Consider the following 8049-nt stretch of genomic DNA (forward strand, 5'->3'; position numbering starts at 1 on the left):
CAGACAGACAGACAGACAGACATACAGACAGACAGACAGACAGAGTGCGTGCAAGATAGATAGATAGATAGATAGATAGATAGATAGATAGATAGATAGTTAGACTGACAGATAGACAGACAGGCAGACAGATATATATATATATATATATATATATATATATATATAGATAGATAGATAGATAGATAGATAGATAGATAGATGGATGGATAGATAGATAGATGGAGAGATTGATAGATAGATAGACGGGGTGGGGGTGAATAACTTGGGAATTGTTCCTTTCTGAAATTATCCTGGTTTTTTTTTCCTGTCAAGTTTTCAAGCGTCTGACAGTTGTCCAAGAGCTCACATGCGATGTAGCTTTTAGCGTCTCTGAAAAACATGTCAGGGTTGATGTCTTTGAGTCCTACCATTCCCTATTACTTTTAGGATCTTAAAATAGTACTTCCTCTCCACTATGTTGCTGTTGTTGTCGCTGCTATTTTTGTTGCTTTTGTTGTGGATATTGTTGCTGCTGTCATTGATATCGTTGTTGTTTTTGTTGTTGCTGATAATGTTGAAGTATCATACCCAACAGTTACTGTTGATAAGTTTTTTAAAGCGAAGGCTTAATATGCCCCAGAAGGGAGAATTGATAATCTTCACAAATTTCACCCACCCCCTCCCCAAGAAAAAAAGAAAAAAGACGAATTAAAAACAAGGAGAAGATAATACCACGTAAAGTCTATAAAATTGGAGGTTTGTGAAAAAAGGATAGAAACATTTATAGAAATGACTTACCTCTAGTTTTGGGTTACAAAGTATGTAAAATTTAAATTTTTTCCTACTTTTACATTAGAAAATAGAACATAGAACACCAATGTACCATGAACATATAAATAAAACCCAAATAGCAGGACATGATCGAATCATCGTGGTCGACCGTAAAGTTTTCTGGGTATCACGCTCCGTGAGGTCCGTCGTATGGACCAGGTTTCTCTGTCGGTCTCCTAGCCAGCCGCCTCAGGGGCAGAACGAGGAAAACTTCTCAACCGTCACCAAAGCTTTTAGCGTCATGCTGAATCTTGTCCTCGCTCCAACGAGCGCTCAGTAAACCCCCAGGGGCTGTACAGGTTCTTCTAGAGACTATTCGAAAATAAGTTTCCTTGAAAAGAAATTTTTTTGAAAATATTATTTTCTTTGAAAATAACATTGAAAAGATTTTCTCTTTGAAAACATTTGTTTTTTTTTTATTCTTTGAAAACGACATTTTTCAAAATAACATTTTCTTTGAAAATAACATAATAAATAACAAACAATTTCACACCTTGCTTTTCACGCTATTTTTTCTGTTTTCGAGTTTTTTGTAGATTGTTTTCCAAAAGAGAGAGTTAATAGCAACGTTGAGATATTGAAGTACAGTCCTGTCTTAGACTGCAGAAGACGGAAAATATTAAGACCATGATTAACATCTACAAAGGTTATACGACAAGGCTTATTTTGCAATGGAGGACGAACCCACAGCAGAAAAATTAAAGAAAGGAAAAAAAAAAAAGCCCAGAAATGACGTCATAAGATTTTGAGTGGCGGTGGGGTGAAGCTGGAATCGCCAAGAAGCAGATTGTTTGGGTGATAGAGGTTCTTGAGAACCAGATTGTTTTGGTGATGGAGGTTCTTGAGAACCAGATTGTTTGGGTGATGGAGGTTCTTGAGAACCAGATAGTTTGGGTGAAGAAGTTTCCTGTCAAGATTGGATGTATGTGCGTGTGTGTGTGTGGTTTGGGGGGGGGGGGTCCCAGAGAACCAGGTTGCTATCGTGAGGGGGGAGGAGGTAGCTGATAACCAGATATTCATTTTCTTTGAGGGGGAGGGGGTCTTCTGAGTCAGTTTGAGAAAAGATCAAGCGCCAGCTTACTTCATTGGTAACAGAAAGACCTAGTTAGATAATAATAATAATAATAATAATAATAATAATAATAATAATAATAATAATAATAATAATAATAATAATGATAATAATAATATAATACTATTAATAATTTAAAAAATAGTATTAGCAATGATACTACTACTACTACTACTACTACTACTACTACTACTACTACTACTACTACTACTACTACTACTACTACTACTACTACTACTACTACTACTACTACTACTACTACTACTACTACTACTACTACTCCTCCTCCTACTACTACTACTACTACTACTCCTACTACTACTACTACTACTACTACTACTACTACTACTACTACTACTGATAATAATACTAATAGATGACATGAAAATCTATTTTTATGTAGCACTCAGCCCTTTAAAGAACACAGGGTCTGGGCGCTTTATAAATGCAGTAGTAACACATTACACGTTAATTGTGTTTTGACTCAAAAAAATCAATATATCTCATTATCTAAAAAGAGAAATGACTTCAACCTTTATTTGAATGAATAAAAAGGTTTCATCTCTCTTTATTTAATGCGCAACGCATTTCAGATCTTAGGGTCATGATATACAAATGACTTTTCCCCTTTCTGTTTTAGTTTCATTGACACTGACAGTGTTTTCTTTTTGTCAGCTAATGATTTTAAAGTGCGAGTTTGGAATGCACATTTTGAAAAGTGTCGATAATTAGTATGATGGCTTTTCATCATTCAAACATTAATGTGGCATGATAGAGTGGTGAACTTGTACAGTGTCTGTTAAAGACGTGTAGCAGCAGAGTCTTGATGTCTTTTCTGTAAAACTAAAAATGCAGTATTGTTCTGAACAGTTTAAAGTCTTTTCATGTACACTAATCGAGTATTTACTAAACTCAAAAATTTACTGATATAGAAAAATAAGCTATTTTTGACGTATCATTCGTGATTAACGTCATTATTGCATGAAGACCACCTCTTACGCAAAATAAAATACAGGAGAGAATTCTACATCAACTACAGGGCGATCATGAGCATTGAAACCCTCCATTTGTTTTGATAAGAGTTTTACGACATTTGCAACACAGTTAGTTCATATGAGTGTCGAAGATTATAGGTGTCATTAGAGAATAACTAAATACGCAGCAAAGAAAGAAGAGAGATAAGGACAATGGATGTTTTATTAAAAAGAAGGAGCAATCTATATGAGAACGTCCGCAAATTGACCTCTTCGATTTTGTATTTCCTATAAAGACTTCAAGCACTGGAAGTAAGGCTTGCTTTCGCGATACGCATTTTTACTTATACCTTAGTTGCATGATCCTGCCCATCCGTATGTCTGCGCCAGTGGCTAAGACAAACAGACCCGCATCATTTCGTCAAACACAGCCACTAACGCCGACCAAGATTTGTACGAGGGGGTCACGCGACATCTCATAAAACAACACAGTGGGACGAGCTGCATACTAATGAGCTCTCTGCTTTTCCAGTTATGAGCTGTTTTCGCGTTGTTCTGAACCACTCTGCTTGCTTGGGCACGGTTGGTTTCGATCTAGACTACCCGGACGACACCTCAGACGCTGAAATAGAAAACGAGGTCAGATAATGGCGTAAGGAGACGAGGACGATTGCGTGCTGACACATAACCTGACGTACGTGTGTCCGATGGGCAATGACGTCATTGGGTCAGTATCCAAGGTGGGAGGAAATCAGAAACGCTGTTTGGTGGATGCAGCGTGGTGGGATGGTAGAATCCTCCTCTCATTCACTCATTTATTCACCCAATCACTCACTCATAAAGTCACTCTCTCACTCACTCACTCACTCACTCACTCACTCACTCACTCACTCACTCACTCACTCACTCACTCACTCACTCACTCACTCAGTTATTAATTCATTCATACACCCACTCACTCAGGGTCAAAGTGGTTTGTTTACTAAATGTTCTAAGTTAAATCAATGGGAGCTTTAAGGGCTGGTGAGGCACCAGAGGTCTATTTTGGTTATTACAAGGCCTAGAGTGCCCATATTTGCTGTGGGACATTGTGTGCTATTGGGGATTTGAAATCTATAGTTCATAAAGTATATTTTGGATTGGTTGCTATGGAAACGGCGGCCACATTGGATTTTGTATACTCTTTTCAATCCCATTTTATTCCCTTATTTATAAACTGATTCACTTCTAATTTGGCATGCCAACAGTAAATATATAGCTCTTAAATTTGGCAATTGGATTTTTTATATATATGCTTTAATTTTTATTTTATGACACTTTCAATTGGGTCACTGCAAAAAAAGTGAAAAAAAAGGAAAATTCATGCTTTCTAAGCCCATAAATATAAAACTGCGCCCTTCATAAAAAATTTAACCAGCAACAATTTAGAATTAGATGTTGTTGGTATCCTGTGAAAGTTACATTGAAATTGAATAAGAAACAGGACAGAAATATGGGATAATGTATGAAAAAATAGAATTGTGAGAAAACAGCCTGTAAAGGTAAGAATCGACTGGAAAACATGTGCTTTCGCCGAAACACCTGGACAAAAAAGACAGCTTTAGGGTGTAGCAAGGCTTACATACTTTTCTGGATATTTTTCAGGAAATGTCCAGGTACTATAATATGTAATAACCCCAATTTGCATAATTTGTCCCCAAAACAAGATTTCCAGGTGCCCCACCAGCCCTTAAATGTGTAAAATTACAATTCAGCTGAGATAACTTTGTCAGAAAGGATAAAAATACTCAGCTCCCTAAATAATTTATATTATGTTGATGGGGGCTTCAAATGTTTATTTTACTGTTATTTTTTCTGTCCTCATATACCTCAGGGTATTGAGGAGAGATAACCACATTTGTCAGACCTGGATCAGGTGTGTTGCTTTTTGGATTGTCTTATTGTGCCTTCGAAGGGTCGCTTTGACTCCATCTTTCTTTTAATTAGCTTTATACGTCTACTATCAATTAATTCAACAGTTGACGGAGGGTACCGCACGGCTAAAAATAGATGTCCTATTCCTCAAAAGGGACATCTGCATTCAGTCTCGTCTTTCTGAAGCAGGTAGGGGTGAAAACTCATGTATATAAAAACAGATGCTCTGTGCACTTCAGTCAACGAATTCATGATAAACTCCCTCATTTTTTTACCCGCTGATGACATAATTGCCCGTAAATCAAATATTTTTTAAAGTCTTGAGCCTTATTATGGAACTTTTAGAGCCCCCTGTGAAGCGTTCTTTGTGTGAAAGAAGATGAGGTTTTCATAAATCATTTATCAAACCCAAAAAACAAAGACATTTTTGAAATGTGGATAATCAGCACATTAGCGCTGTGTGCTTAAAAGATTATGATTAATAATGTCCTTTTTCCGGTAACGATTATAAAAAAGAGAACGGAATATTTCTCGCCCAGAGCGGGTCAAAAGATATAAAAAGTCCACTGTCCTGGCAACAACAAGCTCAGTGGCTGCTTGATGTTGTGCCACTTATTCACTCATACACTCTTTATTTTTCTTCATTATGCAACTCTGCCTTATATACACTTCCGTTGCATACCGATGTGTGTTCAGACACCCAGGTCTTTTAAATACCACCATGACTGTTGTCCCCCTGGTATTGTTATTTTGATTTTTAAAGATCATGAAAAGAATTTCTGTATTTCAAAATGCACCCCTCCCCTAATAAAAGCAGTTTACACATTCACCGTCTGGCCCAAGACTGTCTCGGACTTTTTGGTTGGGACATGAAAGGAAGCAAATTACTGCTTTTCACAAATCTCCATGTTTATAACAAGACCTTTATTTGTCTTTGATGTCTTAAACGCACATTGCTCTTTATGGCTTGTATTCTTGAATTCTTTATTCTCATCTCATCCCACAACCCTCTCATGATCCTTACTCCTCATTCTCGCTCCCCTCCCCACTCCTCCCTCTTCCCCTCATGCTCACCAATCCCTAACACCATGGGATTGGTTAATTTGCAAATGCCACCCTTAATCACAGGACCTTAATTCCGTTTTGACCATTTTTTCTGACATGATATTCATAGACACATGTTGGTAGAAAGCAATGTACACAACAATATATAAGCATCTTGTCTGCTTCTTACTCACTGATTTTACTTAAGCCCTTTTGTATATCTTTTTATTGTAGAAATCACTAAAGGTAGACAATTCGTTTTTTCTTGACCAAATCTACCAAGTTGGAGTCGAGGAGAAAAAAAGCTAGCCTGGCAGTGTGACGGGCAGAGAAGTATTAATTTACAAACACAAAGATCGTCATAGAGAAATCACCTCACTGGGATTACATCGTGGGGTCAAGAGTTGTCGGTTGAGAGGGGACAACAACGTTACCATCACTTCTTAACTCAAATATAGAATTACTCTACAACGATTTTATTATTCCAATACACTTGGGTTTATAAAACCCAGGAAAGCACTTTTACACTCCGGCCTGTCCCATTATTCTTTTCTCAGGGGCCTGACAGTGAAGGGTTAAAAATAACAAGCTAAAGCTAAATATAAGGCTAAGAAACTGATAAACAAAACCCGAACCAAATAAAAGCTTCCATAACAACAATACCAGCAATAACTATAATAATAACAACAACAATCAAGCAATAACAAAATGACTTATTAATCAGAGAAATATTACAAGAAACCAACCAAGCAAACCGTAAATAAACCTTGAACAAAACAACAACAGCAACAATGCTCCTCAATGTGTAAATGTTGTTAGTGTTGTTGTTGGAGCTGGTGTTGTTGCTGTTGCTGTTTTTTGTTTACCGTTGAATCATGGCTCCGGAATGTGTCAATAAATATCGTCAGTTTCGGCCCGGGTGCGATCTGCTAATGTTGCTGCACTTGATGTCAACAACAATAGCAAGAACAACAGCATAATATTAAGTCCTGCTGTGGCCAGTCTCTACTGTCAAAAATCAGGACTGGTCAATTCTCTAGCCTGCGGACCTACAAAAAAATAGAATAGCCAAAACATCGGACTCTATATGTCTATGGTGTCGCGAGGAGACCTACAATTTGGAGCACTGGCTGCAGAGATCCCACCACACGGAGGTCCAGTGGTGGCGTCTCTTTGGGGAGGATTCAGGGAGGTTGGACTGGCTCACCCTCTACCCACAAGAGGGGGTTGCCTTGGCGAAGAACACGATCTTCGGGGCTCCAACCAACTCGGAATGATAGGCTCCCCCCCCCCCCCCCATACACACAATAGCATCAGCAACAGCAACAACAACATCAAAACAACAACAAAACAACAACAACAACAATATACAGCAAACAAAGCGCAGAAATTCCGCTTTCCCATACACCAAGGCAACAGAACCGTGAGTAAAGTGCAAGTTCTTCTGATATCGCGATTAAAAACCTAAAACTATTAGTTAGTAGATTTAATGCTTCACGTAAATACCCCGGAACTACCAGTCTATCCCACTGCATTCTGGTAAAATCAGCAACCCTGCTCAGTTGCAATTTTCTGAGGACACAAGACAGATTCTTAAAAAAGACAAACATCTATTTTTAACATGTTCTTATACACAGAGGAATTGTAAATGGGCTGATTTGTCAATGTCATGCTCATACTGGGTGGGTGGTTGGCGTGTGCTCTGGTGTGGTTTGCTTCTTCTTTCCTATCAAACATTTATCGTCTTTATCTCCCCTCCTTTTTTAAATGTTTGTTACTCCCTTGTAACACCTCTAATCGTCTGGCGCCCATATGACCTTATGCAGTTGAGAGCGCCGTAAAACCTCTACTAAAACAAACAATGCTCATACTGTACCGGAACACCACTGGGAACTGCTGCTTTTTCTTTTCTCATCACTACAATCGTCATTTTCCTCCACTTCTTTTGTCTGTTTGTCGCTCTCTTGTGAACTGCTATTTCTTGGGTACCTTGTTGAGGCTAGAGCGAAGAGCAGAGTAAGCCTGCTTCCCCGTTTGGACTTCTCTGTTGACACCAACCCTTTGGCGCTCATATGACCTCTTGCAGTTTCGAGCGCCGTAAAACCTTACTACCGCTAAGCTGCTACTGCTACTGCTACTGTTTCTGCTGCTACTACTACTACTACTACTACTACTACTACTACTACTACTACTACTACTACTACTACTACTACTACTACTACTACTACTACT

This window comes from Aplysia californica, unplaced genomic scaffold (assembly GCF_000002075.1).
Source record: "Aplysia californica isolate F4 #8 unplaced genomic scaffold, AplCal3.0 scaffold00049, whole genome shotgun sequence".
Lineage (NCBI taxonomy): Eukaryota > Metazoa > Mollusca > Gastropoda > Aplysiida > Aplysiidae > Aplysia > Aplysia californica.